The sequence below is a fragment of the Castor canadensis genome, chromosome 14, assembly GCF_047511655.1.
Source record: "Castor canadensis chromosome 14, mCasCan1.hap1v2, whole genome shotgun sequence".
In the NCBI taxonomy this organism is placed as follows: Eukaryota; Metazoa; Chordata; class Mammalia; order Rodentia; family Castoridae; genus Castor; species Castor canadensis.
Window position 1 is genome coordinate 62913071 of NC_133399.1, and position 22322 is coordinate 62935392.

Here is a 22322-nt window from a genome sequence, read left to right on the forward strand (position 1 = left end):
AGGATTTTAGTTAGGTTATTATTCAGGGTTTACATGATTTTAATTCACATAATTACAAATCACAGCTCAGCTATGTGGAGCTCATTATTGTATTATTATTATATTATGTCAGTATTTTGAGGATTTTTCTTTTGGGTTGGTTAGATTCCCCAGTGAAGATCCTTTTACTTTTTTTTTGCAGTACTGGGGTTTGAACTCAGGTCCTACACCTTGAGTCACTTCACCAGCCTTTTTCTGTGAAGGGTATTTTGAGATAGGGTCTCATGAACTATTTACACAGGCTGGCTTCAAACTGAGATTCTCCTGATTTCTGCCTCCTGAGTAGCTAGGATTACAGGTGTGAGCCGCCCGGCACGGCACCCTGCTTCCTTTTACTTTTCAACCCAGAGGGTAACATTGGATGCCAACCTTCTGGAATTTGAGTGGGGGAAAGCCAGCCAGGCTTCTCAATAGCTAGCCTATAAATGACTACTTAAGTCTTCTTTTTTCGGTATGATAAGTCTGCCTGGTACCTGCAAACAAAAGACCCTTTCTTTTGTCTCCTAAGAATGAAAACCTCTAGGACTCATGTCAGGTAGGGAAAGGAAGGGGCCATTGCTCACCTGCCTGGAATTTTAAAAAAGATTTGGGTTTTTAATTTTCACTTCAGCTGACTTAGCTCCATTGTCACTCTACTTGTGGATGTACCTTGATGTCATGAAATTCTTGAGCATTTTGGGGGTTCCCAGGTAGATGAGGTCACTCATTGGATTCCCCCACTGTGGGTGTTAGTTTCATCCTTCTTGAGTCTGTGCTTTTCATAGCGGTCACATCTCTCTTTGTTGCTTTGGGATTATACCCTTTCAGAAGAAAGCACAAAACAAAGAACAAACAAAAAGCTCCTATCACTCTAGTGAACAGTTATTTCATCATTTCACTATTTTTAACTCTGAACTTACGCTTATTCATGATTTGTCTGACAAGAGTCAGGAAAATAAGAATTGACTCTCCTAAAATCTTGGGAAAGGAGGAAGAAAATATACTCAGGTTGCTTAAAGGTCTGGATCCACAGCGTGGATGTCATATGCTTAGCAGGGTACTATAGGAAGTCAGCCTGGCCACTTTGGGGACTTTGGTGTTACAACCTTTATTATAAAGTTGGATATGATTGATTATCATTTTAGCTACATAAGATGTGGTAGCTAAGGTTAATAACATGAAGAAAAGACTGTCATGAAAACAGAGGGTATCATTTTATGTCCAGTAGGAAGCAGGTATAAACACAGTAGTCACCCAGCTGTCTGAGTACTTGGTAGGAGAGTAAAAAAAAAAAAAATCAAAACACTGGCCTTGACTTTGGTCTTTATAATAGAACCTATGCTGAGTCTTGTAGATTGTTCATGTATTATAAAGTGTAGGTCATTCTTCCAACTTGTATCTAATTAGTTTCCATCTCTACAATGTTTTTGCAAATGATACTAGAATGAAAAAAGAACCAAGCCAAGCTTCTTTACCATTTAAATTTCTAAAACTTGAGAGTTTATGAGAATCCTAATTTTACTACAAACCAGTGGTCCCCAAAACCTAGCTCATCTTAAGATCATAGGTTAACAACCAGCAAGCAAAAAATTTAATTCTCAGGGGCCCAGCCCTGGCTTATTCCTTGAGAACCTCTGCTACTGTGGTCTCATGATCTGCCAGAGGTTTGACAGTTTGTCCATGTGAGAGAGGGGCTGGAGAAGCTTGTTGCAGAGATTTTGGAAGGTGTGCAAAGAGTTAGCCAGGGATTTGAAAACAAAACATTTTAAAGAAAGACAATGTAAAAACCATAACAAAATGGTTTGATTCAGCAGTGAACAGTATTTATACTTGTAATAATGAAAACACTAGACATAGACTTAATAAAAAATGGATGAGGGCAGAAGACAAGTGTGTGGAGTGGTAGAAGACAGGTAAATGTACATCTTCCATAACACCAAGATAGTGGATATTAGCTAACACTGAGAAAACAAGAAAAAAACTTGTCATTCAGATATTGTTAAAGTGCAAATACAGAAGAAACACCTGGAGGAGCTGGAGTGATGACCTCTGTTGTGTAGGAATGGGAGTGGGGATGGAGCAGCACACTGCTGTCCCCTGTCACCACCCAATGAAAGTACAGCATTTTACTTTTAAAGCTCTGCATAGTTACTGATTTGATATAATAAATACTTAATTAACAAAGGTATTTTGTCTCAGGAGAGAGTTAAGCACAAAAGCAGTAACAAAAATTATGAATAAATTAAGTAATTTCTAGGCTTTTTTTTTTTTGCTTCATAAGGTACCTTTTAGCAAAAATGTTAGTTTTAAATAAGTTAATCTATCTTACAGCTAAGATATTCATTTCCTTCCTGGAAAAGATTACCTTTTAATATTGCTTGATTTTTAACCTTTCCACTAAAACAATAATTTAATGGAGTCTTGCTAGCTTTAGTTTTATATAAGGACAAAGGCTTTAGTAAGCCTCATAATGTTTGCTTTTAAGGGTTGTTCAATTAGGACTAGGAATTCTCTTAGTCTTGTTTCTGACTTAGCCTCTCCTTCCTTTTTAAGCCCTCTCTGTTCCTGTATGACATATGAGAACAGAAGAATGGGAGAAACAGCAGAAGTGACTGAAAATCTTAATGTATTTCTCATGTTAACTCTGAAAAGAAGTGAAGAGGGGACAAGTGCCAAGAATCAGGCACTTCCCTCCTGACTGGCATGAGGAAGTAAGTGGTGGACAGAGCTTAGGAATGCAATTTCAGCAATTTGGGTTGATGGAAATGCTGGCACTGATCTAGTCCTAGGCAGATTCTGTGATACCCACAAATCTTCGAGACAAGGAGGCAGCTCCATTCTTCAGTACAGTGCAGACAATCTTATCTCAGACACACAGAGTACAAGTGCGGCTTTAGTTGCTGCATTTCTCCTCGCTCTTAGTAAAAACAAAGTAGACCAAAGAGAAAGGGCAGTGGGAGTTTGCTTTCACAGGTTTACATTCACATCTAGATTTTTCTAGAGCACAGACAGCAGTCTCCTGGCCTTTAGGAGTGCCAGGGAGAGTCACTGCTTGCTGGGCATGATCAGCCAGCGTCCATCTCTCAATGGACTTATCTTATATACCTGTACCTGTTCCATATCCTAGAACTCCCTTGAAATGTTAAAAACTTTGCTCATTAGGGAAAGAAATCAACCCCTCTGATGGACGTCAGCTGATAATAGAAATGAAGACAAAGGTCAGGTACCTTAAACTGTGGTGATTAGACAGAAGATAGCCATTTAAATAGATCAAAAGAGTGGAAAATCGGACTAACTTGGTGGCTTAGATGTAGGTGAAATAGTCTATATTAACTCCATTTTTCAAGGAGATAATATACAATAATAATTATGATTTGGGAGAACTTGAGGTTGTCTCAGGATGGATCCCTTGCTATGTCGGAGCCTATTGTTTATTCATTTACACACATGGCAGCTAAGAAATACTTATTTTGTGTGTGGCTTGGTATCATGGGCTGGTCTTACTAAACAAAACAGGCCATGCCTCATGGAGCTTATGAAATATGTAAATAGGATGCTATCAGGTAGCTCATTCTACCCCCATTACTGGGGATCAGACCTAAGGCCCAGTCCTGTGAAGACTAAGGGGAGATGAGGGAGAGAATGTGGGGGTGAGATTTGAGTAGAAGAGTGGTCATCTAGGGCTTCATCACATGGAAGAACTTTGACTATATACATATACATATTATACTTATATACCTAAATATCTATATCTATCTATCTATCTGTATGCCCACGATCTGTGTGGGTGTGCTGTGTGAACCTGACTAAGAGTGGCGGGGGAATGAGAAATAAGACACACACAGACAAACAGACATAAAACAGAAAACTGGGATCGGGAGGGCTGCAGGTTCTTGATGGGAAACTTGAGTGCCTGCCTGAGCCAGAGTGTTTATTTTATAGGTCAGTACAAGGAAAACACTCAGGTAAAAGTCAAGCTTCAGCAATTCCTTGATTTAAGGTAAAAGGAATGTGGTTTGGTGGGCTAATTTTCCTAAGGCTAATGAAGCTAATTACAACACATCAGTTCTGGAATCATCAAGGCACACAGGACACCTTATCTAAGGTATTGATTAATCTGGCATCAGGGAGTCTCCAAACAGTTCTGGTACTTTATCTAGTTTTGTTTCAGGGGGCTGGTATGCAGACACAGAAGTGGTTTTCTTCAAGGAGATGTGGGAACAAAGGTCAAGACACGAGGTGCTGGGAAAAATGAGAGAAGAGACTGTGCAAACTCCTGCCATGGAGAGGCTGTGCAAATTCCACTATATCCCAGCTCAGGGTCCATGCCTAGTCTCCAACATCTCCCCCTACTCTATTTCTTAAATAGATGCACATTCTATGTTTAATCCGAGGAGTTGCCTTTTGATCTTTTGAGTTCTGAATGAAAGTAAGCAAACAACAAATCATTAATAATACAATGCCAATGAAATACCAAAAGGAATATTTCAGAATATTTAAAGGGTTAATCCTTGTAATTCATCTAATACTGGTTTTGCTGTATCTGCAGGAGCAGCCAGCTGATCATGTGCTCACTGCATAGCTAAAATTTGATGTCTTAAGGCTTGTAGGTTAAGGTAATCATTGTTATTTTCCCAGGCTCCCATGGCATGTGCTTTAACGAGTTTCCATGGAAGTCTATGGCATTGTAGGTGCTGCGGTGACACAACTATGTTGGAAGCCTGCATGGCACAGTAAATCTTGACGGAATTTCAGCATTTGAACTTCATCCCATAGCCAGCAGAGCAGCTTCTAGAGAATTTAAACGGATATCAATTTTTTCATCTACAGCAACTTGTTGTTGAAAGGCATAACTGACGTTTTGTGTTAAGGTATTGACGTAATGAGCATTTTGAATGTTTTGGGAGAGGGCTACTGCAGCAGTAGCAGTGCTGGCTGACCCAATGCCTCCTATTAAGAGCCCTAAAATATTTTTTCTCTTACTAATAATGATTTTATTTCTTTGATAACATGTAGTCCTCCATGATACCATGGTCCCATGAAATTTGTGGGTACCAAGATATAGGGGCTTTGTTTTACTATAAGTAGGCTGCCATTTATGTAATTGTCCACACATGAAGTTAAATTACAATTAGAACAAGAGATATCAAAAATAGTTCTATTTTTAGAGATGTCAATTGATCCAGCCAATAAAGCAAAGGGATGTTGAACACAAGCTTGCGAGCCTTTAATAACGGAGCTGCATGAATGGCTACTTAGATTGATAATAGCAGTAGCAGCTCCGGCTTCCATATATCTGATTGAATGGTTCCTCTGTCCGGTCCCACCAGAGGGGTGGTCCAATACCCCATAATATTAGTTTCAGAAGTTCCTTATGAGACCAATACACAAGCTTATATCCTGTAATATTATTAGCCATTGGAGAAGCAAATATACATTGTTCCCATGAGGCTCCCTTATGGGGGGTGCCAGGGATTGCATTTGTCATGACAGCGGGGAATGTGAGGCCAGTGTGTAGCATTATATGGCTAACATTAAAGCTGAAAAACTCTAGCTTCTAATCAAGAAACTGAGTATCATTCCATAACACAGCATTTTTCCAAATAGGCCTGAGAGGGAGACAATAAGGCAAATTTCCCAAATCTATAGGTAAAGCAACAGCTTGTCCTGTAAAATTATAATTAGTGAAAGTAGGAACCAGGTGTCCACTGGAGTGACCTCCTACCAGCTCAGAGTCATTAGTAAAAACTGATATAAAAGGACTTTTCCAGGTAACTGCATGAAGCACAGGTGGATGAGGCACAAAAGCCCAGTGTACTGAGTTCTGGGCCTCTGCAGCATTCACCTGTTGAATAATGATGGCAGTCACAGCTAGCAGAAGAACAGCAGGAGTTTCTTCCTGTCCCCACCCCTTAATGGCATTCTTGGCCATATCCACCAAGCATTTTATTTGACCCCAAGTTGGGGCAGTAGATCCCCTGGTTGTTTTACTGCGTTTGTCAAGGTGATGATGTTGCCTCTTGTAGGACTGGTAAGGGTGGTTCCTTATTGCTTTCAGTGACAGGATCTCTGTAGGTTTGGTTTTCGGCAGGCTTGGGCTCCTCTCCTCCTCCATCAGGTGGAGCTTCTGCATCTGATGGCTGATGGGTTCCATGGGTCTTCACGAACCGTGAGAGTACCCAAAATGGGCTTTCTGCACCTTCAGGAAAAACACAAGCATGGCCTCGGCTCCATAACAAGACCGGGCTAAGGCCTTGCCAGGCCCCAGTCATTACATCGTTCCACAATACCTGTGGCAAATGTTGTTTATTGCAATGTTTTCCAGCTGGAGTAAAGCAAGATTCAGAGCAATTTAAAAATTTTAAAGTAAAAAGAGCTTTGTTAATTTGAGTGGCAGGGGAGCTAGCTGTCTCCCCCTTCTTGTCTTTGTAATTGAACTTTTAAAGTTTGGTGAGCTCGTTCCACTATAGCTTGGCCTTGTAGATTGTAGGGTATGCCTGTGGTATGAAGAATTTTGTAGGAGGAACAAAAGCCTTGAAGGCAGTAGATGTATAGCCTGGGCCATTATCAGTTTTAATATGGAGCGGCTTGACCACCACAGCAAAGGCGGCTAAACAGTGATCTATGACATGGCGTGTTGCTTCCCCTGATCTTGGAGAGGCAAAAACAAAACCAGAATAAGTATCAATGACAACATGGACATAACGCTGTCATCCGAAAGATGGAATGTGAGTAATATCCACCTGCCATATGCTAGAGGACGAAGACCACGAGGGTTAACTCCCTCACCGGGCACAGGCAAATGAGGAGCACATTTTGAACATGACTTAACAATCTGACGAGCTTGTTCTTGGGTGGTGTGAAAATGTTTACGAAGAGCTCTGGAGTTTTGGTGGAACTGAGAATAACTTTGTATGCCCTGGTTTACTGGTGATGAGGTATCCACCTATAAAATTAATGGAGAAACCAAGGCATCGGCCTGGCAATTGCCCTCTGTCAACGGCCCAGGAAGGCCAGCATGGGACTGGAGATGGTCCACAAAATAGGGATGTTGGTGTTGTTGTAATAAAGCCCTTAACTCACGGAAGACATGAAAAAGTTGTTCATCATTAGCAGGTCCTGTATAAGATGTTTCAGTAGTTTTAACCACACCGTATACATAGGCCCTATCTGTGTACAAATTAAAAGGAACATGAGCAAAGTCCTGACAAGCCAATACAACAACCTGAAGTTCAGCACACTGAACAGTGGAAAAACCCGTTTGTACAACCTTTTGTCCTTGAGAGGAAAAGTAAGCAGCATTTCCAGAACCTGAAGCATCAGTAAAAATCACAAGAGCCTGAGGTATGGGATCCTTTCGGATAGTGTGAGGAAATATAAAAACATCTTGAGAAGCAAAATTAAGAAGTTTAGAGGGAGGCAAATGTTCTCCAAACTGTCCTGTAAAGTTTGCTAATGCATTTTGCAACATGGTGTCAGTACCCATAACCAAGCCTGTTGTTCCTTGGTAAATGGAATAATAATAAGGGATGGTTCTAGTACTAGTAGTTGTACAGTGCAAAAACATCCCATGGCTATTAATTTTGCTACCATATTATGGTAAAGAGTGATGACTCTAGCAGGGGAGTGAGGTAAATGTAGCCACTCTAGTACTCCCTGAGTCTGCCAGAGAACTCCTGTGGGTAGACTTGTAGTAGGTAAAATAAGCTGTATTGTTGAAAATAATCAATGTGAGTTATCTGAGAATTATGAATAGCTTATTCAACCTTACCTAGGGCCATACGACCCTCCGGTGTGAGATATCTAGGAGAAGATGGTTGAGTGTCTCCCTGTAAGATCTTAAAGAGAGGAGACAGTTCACGGGTGGTAAGTTTTAAGGCAGGACGTAGCCAATTTATATCACCTAATAATTTTTGAAAATCATTTAAAGTTTTTAAATTATTTTTACAGATTTCTATTTTTTGGGGGTGGGTAGTCAGTCCCTCAATAAGCTGTCCCAAATATGAAAAGAGAGATTGTTTTTGTACCTTATCTGGAGCTACAATAAGGCCCCATTTTGGCAATTGTTCGAGCACATGAGCTAATAGATTTTGAAGAATATTTAAATCAGGGTGGCTAAGTAAAATATCATCTGTGTAATGAACAATATAAGCCTGATGAAATTTTTGTCTTAAAGGCTCTAAAGCTGAAGCAACAAAAGAGGTTTAGAAGTGGGCTTACCTGGCATCCATTTTTAGTTCTGTCTGGACTATAGATGATATCCTGACAACTTAAAAATGCTGCAGAATGTCAACGGACAACAGTTAAAGGTTTTGAAAAAAGCCATCAAAAGTAAATATTTAGAAGGCCAAACTAAATTGAAAATAGGTATTGGGTAATTGCAAATGCTCTGAAGAAGAACTGAGAATGAAAAGACTTAGAATAGCCATGGTTAAAATACTGAAAAGTAGTTTCGGACTTTTTGGATATTTAGTTATTCCCATTGCAGATTGCAATTTGAGGAGAATAATTATGACTGATAGTATCAAAACAGCAGCACTAATGCTCCTTGTTACAATTAGGAACACGTGCACACAAGCTTGTAAAAGTTCAGCATCGTTAACTTTAGATCTCTTTAAGTTAGGGGGCCAATGCCTGTGATCCCATTAGTTTTAGTTTGACATGACCCTAAAAAATCTTTTAGGTAACTCTTAGATTATAGTCAACTCTATCTTTATCAGACGCCGAAACATTTATTATACACTTTTAAAACTTACTCAGACCTTCATACAGCATTCTAAACCCTCTGATGGCTTGTCCTTATCCCTCCTCTCCATATTTGGAACAATCTTTAGGACAAAACCTTCTTTACAAAATCCTTTCTCATCCAAAAACATTCCTTTTTTCTTTTAACTTTTCCTCAAAAAATACATTTAATACCTATCTGTATCTTTTCTACTTGTTCATTTTGTAACTTGTACTTTAAAAATAATTTTTATAAGAATTTTAAATTTAAATAAAATTGTTTTTTCATTTAGCCTCATTTTTAAAGACACCTTTTGTTAATAGATCTAATTATAAAAAAATTGAATGTAAATTACACTTATGACAAAATGAAACAGATTACGGTTACTGTCCATAAAATAATGCCTGTAATTTAGTTAGACCTGATTAACATAGCCTTTAAAAAACTGGTTTCTCTTAAAAGTAACAGCAGAAGAGGTGGAGGAGAGAAGAGAACAGAAATTATTGTATTTCTTTACAATAATTTTATAAAAAAAAGCCTCCTAAAGATGTTTAAATATATGCATATGTAAAAAAAGGTTTTAAATTAGGCATGCCATAAATGTCAATTTAAGCACGCATAGATTCAAGAGCTCAAGAACATGTAAAAATTAACTAAGTGGCCACAGTACATTGATTGGTTATTTTTAAAAAAAATTTTAGGAGCAGATTGAGAAGTGTCCCATTTTGTTCTTTTAGGACTCATTTTAACAGCTGAGGCAAGAGTCAATTTTAGGAAAGTGTTTTAGGTCAGTCTCAGTTTTTAATAAGACTATCAGTTTTTTGTCTCTAGTAAGTTAATCATACAATAGTCATACACACAATTCACAAGGAAACACAAAACAAATACATCAATGTACACAAAATTTACATAATGAGACAAAACAATTAAATTAATTTCGAGTACACTCTTAGACATCGAAGACTTTAGATTTACCTTTAGTTTTAAACATACGTACATAGCGATCTCTTTCTTTAGATCCAGTTTGTCTCATATTTATTCCTCCCGACTCTATTCAGAATTGCGCTCTCCCCTTACCACATTTTCCTTGTGGACGCGTCCTTTGGAGAGCGTTCCCTTGCCTTATCCAATGAGTTCTCCTGTAGTCAGGCCCCAAGGATGGGTGCCACTTGCCTGTGACCTGCGTGGGTGTGCTGCACGAGCCTGACTAAGAGCGGCGGGGGAATGAGAAATAAGACACACACAGACATACAGACATAAAACAGAAAAGCTGGGATCAGGAGGGCTATATGTTTCTGGTGGAAAACGTGAGCGCCTGCCTGAGCCAGAGTGTTTATTTTATAGGTCAGTACAAGGAAAACACTCAGGTAAAAGTCAAGCTTCAGCAGTTCTTTGATTTAAGGTAAAAGGAATGAGGTTTGGTGAGCTAATTTTCCTAAAGCTAATGAAGCTTAATTACAACACATCAGTTCTGGAATCATCACGGCACGAAGGACGCCTTATCTAAGGTATTGATTAATCTGGCATCAGGGAGTCTCCAGACAGTTCTGGTACTTTATCTAGTTTTGCATCAGGGGACTGGTATGCGGACACAGAGGTTGTTTTCTTCAAGGAGATGTGGGAACGAAGGTCAAGACACCAGGTGCTGGGAAGAATGAGAGTAAGAGAGATTATGCAAACTCCTGCCATGGAGAGGCTGTGCAAATTCCACTATATCCCAGCTCAGGGTCCATGCCTAGTCTCCAACTGATGCATAGATTTCGTTATTCATTTCCTTCTTGACAGGTGAAAAAATCAGTGAGTTATTGACCACTAAATACTTTGCTTCCACAGGCACATAAATATTTAATCCTTAAAGTTATTGAAGTCTGCACATTGTCCTTTCCTGAGTATAGGCATCTAAATTTGACATCCAACTATGTATTTCAGTTGCATGTGGTGAAAATCTAAGGGTGCAGCTGATAGGTGGTCATATCGGTCACTGCCAGAAATGTTCTAGCATCTAAACATGTAGACACACATGCCTCAGATTCCTGCATTTGCTGATGAAGCCATGGGTATTTAGTCAGTAAATCCAAGTGAAAAACATCCAAAGTCATTTCTGTATGTTTTAGACTTTAAAAAAAATTATTTAAATTGTACAATTCAGGGTGTTTCCCCACTAGTCTTTTGAAAAGCAGATACTCTTTTATTTATTTTTTCCTCTTTTGTTTTCTAACAGAGTTCTCTTTAGCTCACTCTTTGTCTTAGGATTCCCTAGAGCTAGCTAGAGCTTTGTAGAGATCCAGTTCAGGGAGCAAGAGTGAGGGGAACAGGGTGATGCCAGAAAGGAAGAAAAGAAAACACAAAGTGGTACCATTTCACTAGAAAACATGAAAATGTGTCTTGGAATGGAAAACAAGGAGTAAGAAGAACTTTCCAGTTTCTCCCCGTCTCCTTCCTGTCTTTCATTGGTCAGTTTGCCTTGGCACTTTGGGTCACGTTTGGTCCCTTAGGCAACGTCTAGGTAAGCCAGATCCACTGACAGCATCTGTAGCACTGCCAGTAAACCAGTGCTCCGCAGGTACACTGGGCTATCCACCACACTTGACTTTATCTGTAATCTCTTTAAGGATTGATCTACAGGAACGTATTGTTTCTACAGTTGGAGAATACTTACAGAGAGTGTTTAAAAACTTAATGCTGGGCACAGTGGTGCACTTCTGTAATCCCAGCACTTAGAAGCCTGAGGCCGGAGGATCATGAGTTTGAGGCCAGCCTGGGCTACATAATGAAAGCCTGCATCAAATTTTCTTTTTAAACTGAGGTATAAAACACATAAATTTCACTAATCTTAAATGCTGTATGGAGTATTTTTTAAATAATCTTTTTTGTCTTGGACAGCAGACTGAGTTGGGCAGTCTTTGAAACTTAAATGTTAGGGATTAATTCAGAACTCTCAGACTTGAATGTAATTTCATGAACTACCATACCGTGAATTTTATGGGCTCTCTAAAATGACCTGTACTGTGAGGGGACCAGAATGAATCTGGGTGCTACTTCCAGGTACCTTCCCTGACCCCACCTTCTTCCTTCCCTCACTTGCCAACAGAGGGAGCCAGGCCATCAGTTTCCACTGAAGAAACAAGGACCATATTAGGAAACATGTAGAAAACTTATCCTTAAAAACCCCCTCAAACTCACCTTCTCCTTGACAGCTGTCATTCCTCCTTTATAACCTAAATTTCCCAAGAAACATATCAGAGTCATCTCCGCCTTCTTGCCCCCTCCCCATTCTAGAGACATCCCAATTGCCAACTCCTCCATACTGCTAGGTAATCTAGTTCTTGTCCTGTTTGACTAGTGATATTTGACATTGCTAACTATGTCTTCTTTCCTGAAATACCCTTTCTTTGCTTCTCCCACCCAGCATTTCTGGTTTGTCTCCTCCTCTGTCCGCCCTTGCAAGGCTTCCCTTCTCAGGTTGGTCATTGAATATTCTGAATTCTCTCCCTGGGTTGGGGGTTCACAGTCCCATCAGCCTGAGTGCCTGCCTTTTTTTTTTTTGTGATGGTTCTGAAGTTTGAACTCAGGACCTTGCACTTGCTAGGCAGGTGCTCTACCACTTGAGCCACACTACTGCCATTTTTTGCTTTTTTTAAAGCTGTTTTTCAGGTAGGGTCTCACTTTTTGATGGGGGCCTGCCTGGGACCGTGATCCTCCTACCTATGGCCTCCCATGTAGCTGGAACCTCAAGTGTGTGTCAGCATGCCCAACTTACTGAGATGGGGTCTTACTAACTGTTTTCCTGAGCTGGCTTCAAAATTCAATCCTTCCAATTTCTGTTAGATGGGATTACAGGTATGAACCACAATACCTGTTTTCTAAATGCCCACTTGTTATAACAATTTGCAATCAGAAATGTACATAAGGCCCTGTTTGTAATATAAGGGAAATAAATTACATTTAATAAGAATTCTGTATATATGTGCTTGGGTATGTAGAAGGCATAATGAAGTGACCAAACATTTGGAACACTGGTGGCACTCAGTTCCCATGAGCAGTGATGAGATTTTCTGAACTGGGTAAATACTGAACAAGACTCTACTTTTCCCTTAACTTATGTGATTCTTTACATTTCTGTATAATTCAGTGTAAATTGAATCTAAGCAGGGGGTACTAGCCTTATGTTTATATGTAAGATGAGGTTAGAGTCCACACTCAGATAATTAAAAACAGGCCTTTTTAGTCTCATGATACGTGGGATATGGGCATTTCTTCTCTGAATTGTGTTGTGCTTTGCAAGATGCCTGGCCTCCCTGGACCCCTTCCACTGGATTGCAGTAGCAATCCCAAGTCACTGTTAGATACCTGTGCCACCATCCTAACTCTGGAGAACCTTAGAAAGCTCCCAGAAGTGCCCCCAGGTGTCTGCTGTGGTTTGAGCATGTCCTTTAAAATTCATGTGTTAGAAAATTAGTCCCCATGGCAACAGTGTTGAGAGGTGGGGCCTAAGAAGAGGTAGTTAAGTCATGAGAATTTTATTCTCATGAATGGATGATGCATGTCCTTCTCCCAGGAATGGGCTAGTCACTTGAGGGGGTGGATTTGTCATTTAGGTGAGTTGAGTCTTTCCTGCTCAGCTCTCTTGTGCCTGCTCTCTCACCCATTCCATGATGCTCTCATGATGACCAAGCAAGAAGGTCCTCACCAGATGGGCTCCTCTGTCTTGGATTTTCTGGCTTCCAGAACTGTGAGCCACATAAATTTCCTCATATATTACCCAGTTGGTGGTATTCTGTTATAGCAGCACAAAATGTCCTAAGATAGAGTACTGTTCAGTGTTGAGACTCCTGTCCTAAGGTCTCCTATATGACCCCTGCCAGCGGCCCATGTGTAGATTACACACTCATGTGCCCCTTCACTCCACACTTCTGAGCCCCAGGACTGAATAACCCATTGTGTGCTTCCCACACTTTATGAATCACACAGCCAACCACCTTCAAACTCAGAGGCTCTGGTATCCACCTATTATGCAAGTCAGGAAACTAAGCCTCCTCCTGCCTTACCCTCTATGGGTATCCAGTCCATCATAACATTTTTTTTTGTTTTGACTCTACAGAATTTCTTTTTTCTTTTTCTTTTGGTTCTGGAGACAGAACCTAGGACCTCAAGAATGCTAGACAAGCTGGGCACTTGTGGCGCACATCTGTAATCTTAACTACTTGGGTGGCTGAGATCAGGAGGATCAGGTATGAGGCCAGCCCAGGCAAATGCTTGATGAGACCCTATCTCAACTAATAGCTGAGCACGATGGAGCACATCTGTCACCCCAAGCTATGCAGGAGGCTGAGTTCAGGATGACCATGGTTCCAGGCTAGCCCAGACAAAAGGTCCTGTTGACCCCTATCTCAGCAAAAAGAAAAAGCTGGGTATGGTGATGCCCATCTGATATCCCAGAGATGGTGGGAAGGCTCAAATGTAGGAGGATCAGGTCCAGGCTGGCCTGGGCAAAAAGTGAGACCCTGTCTCTCAAATAACCAGAGGAAAAAGTGCTGGAGGTATGGCTCAAGCCATAGAGAGCCTGCCTCACAAGTGCAAAGCCCTGAGTTCAAACCCAGTACCATTAAAAAAAAATGCTGGGGCATGTGCTCTAACCATTGAGCTATACCCCTAGCACTCTACAGTACTTCCTAAATACTGAAAATGTTTTCTAAATGTTTTTTCAAATCTCTTCACTTCTCTCAACCTTTACTTTAACATCTTGACTGTAAATTGCCATAACCTTTTACCTGAACCCACAAGGAAGCCACCAGCTCACCCACGTGTAGCCATTGAGCCCTTTCTGCTGCTTTTCTACTCTTCCCCATTTCTTTGGCTACACTTGTGTGTGTGTGTTTGTTTTGGTTTTGATTCCTTGTAATTACCATGCTTAATCCTACCATAGACCTTATAACATATGCTGCTTCTGCCTCTGGAAGGCAGCTATGTGCACCACTATACCACCAACGCTTTTTTGCTTCTGCCTCTGGAATGTTCTTTTTCCCTCTTTTTTCTGTTTATTCCACTCATTCTTCAATCTCAGCCTGTGTCTCCACCTCCAGGAAGCCTTTATTGAGCTCTGTGACTAGATCAAATCAGCTTTCATAGCATTCTGTAACACCTCTGAGTTCTGGGGTTACTTATATGATTGTTTGGTTAGTGTATACCTTTTTCTACTGTATTGTAAGCACCGTGAGGACAGGGTCATTTTTCAAATTTGCTTAATACTGTAATTTTTCTTTGCTAATTTGAGACAGGGTCTAAGTGTATAGTTCTGACTGACCTTGAACTCACAATCCTCCTGTCTCAGCTTCCCAAGTGCTGGGATTACAGTTGTGGGCCTCTGTGCGTGACTTGTTATTGTATTTCTAATATTAAGCATGTGCTTGACACACAGAAGGCCCTCAATAAATGCTGTGTGTTGTTAAAAACTAGAACGAGTAAATTTGTGGTAACAACAGTGACCTGTTCCATTTGGTGACAAGAGGGGGCAGCAGAGAGCTGTGAATCCAGTTTGGCTGTTTAATCAGGAACAGAGGAGGGGAGGGAGAAATGTCACAGAGGGAACTGAGAAGCAAAAGAAGAGCTTATGCAGAAGAAAAAATAGAGTGAGAGTGGGGAGCTTCTAGGTTGTGTTAGGAAGAGGTGGCTGGAGAGGTCTCAGCTACGAAGGGCTCACAGTTTGTGGCCTGACATCCTGTTCGGCACAAGGAGGCTTTTTCCGGGAGAGAATCCTGCCTTAATACATTGGATGCTGTAATGATGCAGATGGGTTCTGCAGAAAGGGCAGAGGCCAGTTTCTTCTTGCTTGCAACAGCTTTGCTTTGAAGCTCAAGGGATGACAGGTGGTGGTGGTTCTGTGGAGGGGGAGGAGGTGGAGAAAGGGTGTGGGAGGGTGAATATGGTGCAAATACTGTGTACACATGAATGTAAATGGAAAAATGAGACCTGTTGAAGCTATTCCAGGAATGGGGGTAAGGGTGATAAAGGAGAATGATGGAGGGGGTGAATTCAGGTATGATATATTTGCTATATTATAAGAATTTTGTAATGACACAATGTACCCCCACCACATCAATAAAAAATACATTATTTATTTATTATTCATATGTGCATACAATGCTTGGGTCATTTCTCCCCCCCTGCCCCCACCCCCTCCCTTACAACTCACCCCACCCCCTCCCTCTCCCCCCCACCCCCTCGATAGCCGGCAGAAACTATTTTGCCCTTATCTCTAATTTTGTTGAAGAGAGAGTATAAGCAATAATAGGAAGGAACAAGGGTTTTTGCTAGTTGAGATAAGGATAGCTATATAGGGAGTTGACTCACTTTAATTTCCTGTGCGTGTGTGTTACCTTCTAGGTTAATTCTTCTTGATCTAACCTTTTCTCTAGTTCCTGGTCCCCTTCTCCTATTGGTCTCAGTTGCTTTTAAGGACTGCCTAGCAGTCATGAGACCCCGAGTTCAACCCCCAGAACCACCACCACCACCGCAAAAAAAAAAAAAAGTTCTGAAGGCAGTCATTGCTAGGTTCACTTACTGTTCTTATGAGTTACTAGGTTCACTTACTGTTCTTATGAGTTAGACTTCTGATGACTCTTGGAGGCATCTCTTCTCCAGGTGCTGAGGAGAAACAAAGGGTTCTTTCCCCAACATTTGTTTGGAACTCAGAACACATTTGCCTATTATTTAACCATTAACCTCATCAAAACCTTTTGAGAACATAAAGCTAATAGTTTCAGCTTGAGTTCTAGGTCCTAAAAGTAGGAGACTGACCACATGGAGACAATGGAGAGTCCAAGAAGGAGAGAGAAAGTGGCACTTGAAGGTTTAGGCTAATTTTAGTTTACAAAATTTAAGGTGCTTTCCCATGAAGTGACACTAGAGGGCAGTATGTACAGTGAAATCTAGTAATGGAGCAGGCCACTGAATTCTGTCATTTCCAAGGGTGCTTTTTCAAAATGTCCAGATAACATCCTTTAATTCTTTTCATCTCATTACATGAAAGAAAAAAGATGTTGAGGTTGTATACCACTATAACAAAATATCTTAAAGGAATAAAATTTTTGTTAATTTTATCAAAGGAGTGTTACACTTGATTTTAGTCAAAAGCACTTGTAGGCAAGTGTTCTACCACTTGAGCCGCATGCCCAAATTTAGTTTTAAAGATTAAATAATATTTTTTAAAATAAAAAAGTAGTTCTTCTGGTATGATGGCATAATCCTGTAATCCCATGATTATAGGAGGCCAAGATAGGAGGGTTTTGAATTCAAGGCCAACCTGGGCTACGTAGCAAGACTCTTGACTCAATAAATAAGTAAAAATAAGTAAATACACTTTGCTACACTTCTGTATCCTGTAGTGTTTTCCCCCAGAATTTATGTTCACATTTATAAATAATAAACACTTTAATTTCCTGAGACAAGTGATTATTTGGTTTATTTTTAATGAATCTGCCCAGACACATATTTCTACATTCTCCAAATGTAATACTGCCGCTTTGTTCCATTGTCCTCTACAGGTCTGATGTCATTCTGATTCCTTTTGTAAGTGAACTTCGTGTCTAGCAAGTCACCCAGGCCAGTTTAGTTAAGTTATGTTAGATTGTGGATTTGGGGTGAGTGACTATATTGTATTATGTCTTGGAAAGAAAGGTACCACATATGCTAACTGAAGACACCACATATGTTGGTGTCTGGAATTGGGTTAACCTTTATATCAGGTCTACTTTTTGTGTCTGGTAGTATTTTGCTTCTCATTCCTTTCTAAGTAGCCATTTTCCTAAAAATTCATGTGGGCATGGCTTGGTATGAGCCTTTTTCTTTCTTGGAACAGGTACTTACTTAGTAATAAGCCTTTCATTCTGGAGGCTGTGTTACTCAGCTCTGAAAATATGTCTCAGTATTTTCTTGATCATATCTTCTCTTCTCCTCCCCTCCCTTCCCCTCCCTCCCTTCTCTCACTCACTGTGTAGTCCAGGTTGTCCTGGAAATCATGATCCTTCTGCTTCAGCCTCTAGAGTTCTGGGATTACAGTCTTGCACTGCCACACCTGGCTTGATCTCTACTTTTGAAACTAGTATTAAGTAGATATCAGAGCTCCTGGATTAATTTCTCCACATTTTACATTTTTTCTCTTTTCTACCACATTGTCATTTTGTTCTGTTTTCTGGGAGATTTCTGTTTTTATTTCCTATTCTTTTATTATACTTAAGGATTTTCTTCTACTGCTTTTAATTTGATTTTTACTGTTTTTGTTTTGTGGATGTAATGTAACATCTTCAATGAAAGGCATTTTAATACTTTATAATTTTTTTTCCTACATTTTCTTTCTTTGTTTAATTTTCTTTGGGGGTTTTGGGGGAAACTGATTGAATCTGCTGTGTCCTTAGGAGGATCTTTTAAGTATTAGTGCAGGTAACGTGGGTCATTTCTCTGAGACTTGGTTTCTGAAGGGAAGTATTTATATCTGCTAACATCTTGGAACCTGGGGCGGGAATAGGTCCTGGGGCTTCAAACCCTGCATTTCCCCTTGTGCCTCCTATGTTCGCCTCACTCTATGGTCAGTTTTGGACAGTTCACCAAGTCTGGAGATTTTCATTTCAAAACTATTGAGAATAACCCTGCCTCCTGTACATTGGTCCTAAGCTGCATGTAAGAAGAAGGGAACGTGGTACTTGATTATTTTGTAATTAGATTTTTCATTAAGCCCAGTCTTTTCATCTGCCCTTCACAGCCCCTGTCACTGCTCAGTCCTGCACTTTTCAAGCATCCCCTGCCCACTTGTGCCTTGCCTACCCCAGCACCTTCCTCCCTTGGGTCCATTAGCCCCAGCTTTCAAACAGTACATTTACATCCCTCATCTGATTTACTCATTTCTCCAGTTCTGTGTTCTTGCGCATTTGTATCTTTTTTTTCTCTCTGTGTGGTCATTTTAGTGGTGTTTGGTATGGGGAGAAAGATGAATTTGTGTTTATCTGGGAGATTGAAGAACGTCCACTCAGTGGGCTTTACTGACCCTGCATGTTTAGGGAGTTTAGATTTTGTGAGTTTTGGGGATTAAAAAGTAAGTAGAGAAGGAAATAAGGTAATGTAGTGTCTGGGAATAAAAGAGGAAAGAGTGTAGCTAAATTATGAGAGATTAGATTGTTAGATTTTGGCAATAAATGTAGAGCTCTTATTTCCTGTGAAGGAAAGACACTGCTATAGTTTGGATGTTAGGTATCCCCCAAAGGCCCACATGGTGAAGGTTTGGTTTCTGACATGGTGCTACTAGAAGGTGGTGGAACCTTTGACAAGTGGGGTCCTGTGGGAGGTCTTTAGGTCATTGGGGGTATACCATCAAATGAGTTAATGAGATCCCAGTCCCTTTCTCTCTTTCTTTTATGTTTTGGCCATGAGGTGAGTGATTTTGCTGTATCGCAGTCTCCCACCTTTTGATATGTTGTCACAGGTGCAAAACATTAATTATGGACTAAAACTTCTAAAACTGAGCAAGAATAAATCTTCCTCCTTATAAGTTATCTCAGGTATAGTAACAGAAATTTCTGTTATAGTAACAGAAATCTGACTAATACAGATAATTCATAGGAATTGAGTTCATTTTTATAACATTTTCCTACTTAATCCCTTTTAATTTACTTATCTAGTTTATCTTTGCAGTAATGGGGGTTAAACTCAGGGCCTTACACATGGTAGGCAAGTGCTGTACCACAGAACCATATCTGACACACTTATTTAGCTTATTTTAGAGGATGAGGTATACTTACGGTACATTCACATTCGTTATTTATATTAGAATCTGCTTTTGTAGATGGGGTGTGACGGCAAAGTTTGCCAACACCTTCAGCAGCATCGTTATCACATTAGAACTGTGCTCACTTAATCACTCGCTACCTTATTTGATGCAGTAAGACATTCGCTAGAGTAACTAGAGAAGGATAGATGATGGCAGAAGAGGACAAGAGGACCATTCCATAGTTTTCCAAGATAGGGGTGGGTCTTAGTTTGGGCTGCTATAGCAGCAGTCTATTTCCATAGACTGGGTGGCTTAAACAACATTCATATCTCACAGTTCTGGAATCTGAGAAGCCTGAGAGCATGGGGCCTGTAGATCCCAAGTCTGGGAAGGATTCTCTTCATGGCTCACAGATGGCCATCATGTCCTGTGTTCTCACATGGTAGAAAGAAGGAGAGCTATGGTGTCTCTTACTCTTCTAAGGACAGAAATCCCATCATAGGGACTCCACCCCCTCATGACCTCATCTAAACCAAATTGCTTCCTAATGGGCCCCACCTCTAATACAATCATATTAAGGCTTCAGTGTGGGGATGTTGGGGAAGCACAGACGTATTTTTGTTTTCACAATCGAATATATGTAAATAAGCAAATGAAAAAATAAATATCATGGTCTTACAAGTCTAGGAAGTAAAATAGTTCTCTTTTTTGTGCTTTTTCGTTCTCTTATTCATGGACTCATTACCGTAATGCCTTAGCACCCCGGGTCTCCTCAGATGGGCAGAGTGGAGATATGGTTAGCAATGCAAGAGGAACAAAGGGTATTTCCCAGGTGTTAGCTTGACAGGCTTCATGCCAGGGACCTACTCAGACCCAGGACAACACTTCTCAGCTCCAGGCTCCTTGTGAAGGATTGGCTAGTGTTTGCTGCTTCTGCTTCTCACTGCTTGCATGCCTCTGAAGTGGAAGAGTGATTGGATGGATCACATTGCCATTCTACCTGTGTAGTCACCACTGAGTGCTCAGGTTTTGAGACCTTTCAAGTGTTTGCCCTTGACTTACTCTTAATTTTCAGTGTGTCACTTTCACTTTCCCTGGCACTGTATCTAATGTCTTTGAAGATGTTTTGAGGCCTCATTCAAAAAACTAACTTGGTACTGCTGTTTTTAAAGAAACCGAGTTTCATGAATTTTGAAGATTCTACTGTCTTTGTTCTTTAGTCTAAAAGTAAGAATGTGTGTTCAGTAAGGATGGGCACGATGTTATTTAGTCAGTGTTCACATGTTGACTCTGTGACTGGTTTGAGTCAACTGCGTGGTGTGTGTGAAGGGATTTGACTTCATGTCCGATAAGTGAACGAACACTTGGGAATCGTGGGATGTCTCTTCAGAGCTGTGGGTAGTGACTGGCTGAGCAAGTACCATGAAGAACTTTCGAGTTCCAGAGCTCTCTGATGCCTCCTGGTGAAATTCAATGGTGCATCACTTAGAGCTGGTCCTAAGATGTGTTCTCCTTTAATTCTTTTCAGTTTGGGTATTATTTTAAATCCAAAATGAAGATTTTTTTAAAATGTAGAATCTGTGTTCTTATTAACTAATGGTACTGTGTAACTTTATTTTTTGAACTAGAGCCATTCAGTAAAGTTAACAGCAGCACACCTTCTTTACCCTATCTGCTAGGGGATAGAGTAATAAAATGTGAATATAGGATTCTGTGGTCCATTTTGGCCTGTAGATTAAAACTGCTTTAGTGTTCCCTGTCTCACCCCTTCGTCCTCATTTTCTGTTATTCTATCTTAATTTTCTTACCTTGGATCAGTGAATGTGGTATTTTTCTCATAACATCATTCACCAGTTCTAATCCTCTAATTCCTTTCATGCAAAGTCAGTGATATCTCTGTGGTGCCATTATTTTTCCTGAGCACTAGCTCCAAGTTACTGGGGGAGGATTTATTTTCAAGGTTTGGCATCTGAATGGCCCAGACCATAACGCGCAGCGGCTCTGTGCTGCTCATTATTAGGCAGAGGGGACTGCCACTATTGTGGAAACCGGAGTGCAGAGGCTGCTGAGGTGGTCATCAGGAACAGACAGCTTGCCTGGAGGATCTGGCCTGGGCAGACAGTGCTGCACTGGGGCCCCTGCATACCACCCTAACTCTCAGGTTGTAGAGGATAGAATTGGCTCTGGTGTTTTACTGGCCAGGATCTCCACCATGTACTAGGTGTTATATACCATTAGATGGAAGAGTCAATCCAACAACTTTCCATTTCCCAACTGGGAAATAATTCTGGGAAGACGTTTGGCTCCACTGGTACAGAATAAAGAGCTGCTTTGCTGGCTGACAGGGACCAGCAGACATTTGGCACATGGAAATGTACGTGCACACACACACACCCAAAGGCTCATGAACCTTATCCCTTGCGAAATAGGTAACAAGTGAGAGACTTCTTTCTGGCTTTTTCAGGGCAAGTTCATAGAAGGTTCCCTACAGGCTATTCAATGGTTGGGCTGCTTTCCTGTCCCTGAGCCACCTCTAACAGACAGCTCCTCCTTTGTAGATTCTGTCAACTCTAGCCACACATGCCAGCCATCTACAGGGCATCACAGTTCCCAAGGCAGCAATGAAGTCAAGGGAAAGAGAAGCTGAAAAGTGATGGCATCCTTGGATCAGGGAAAGCTATCTCCGAACATCAAATATTCAAGGACTGTTTCCATTTGGAAAAAGCAAATGATGCATGAAAGGGCATGTTTGAATCCTCTGGTCCCCTCTTGGGTTCAGAGGTCCCACCCTTCTGTCCTGAAAGTCTGTTTATGCCTCTA

The 22322-nt window shown here is 40.7% G+C and overlaps 1 protein-coding gene and 1 long non-coding RNA gene across 10 annotated transcripts in view; one reads left to right on the forward strand and one right to left on the reverse strand.

Annotated features, from left to right (window-relative positions):
* Fut10 (fucosyltransferase 10) overlaps positions 1-22322 on the forward strand; it is a 190576-nt gene that overhangs the window by 24767 nt on the left and 143487 nt on the right. The window lies entirely within an intron of this gene.
* On the reverse strand, positions 5150-10057 carry LOC141416873 (uncharacterized). The gene is made up of 2 exons (XR_012441447.1): positions 7790-10057; positions 5150-6217 (listed from the first exon to the last, which is right to left on the reverse strand). It is a non-coding gene; the product is annotated as an uncharacterized lncRNA (long non-coding RNA).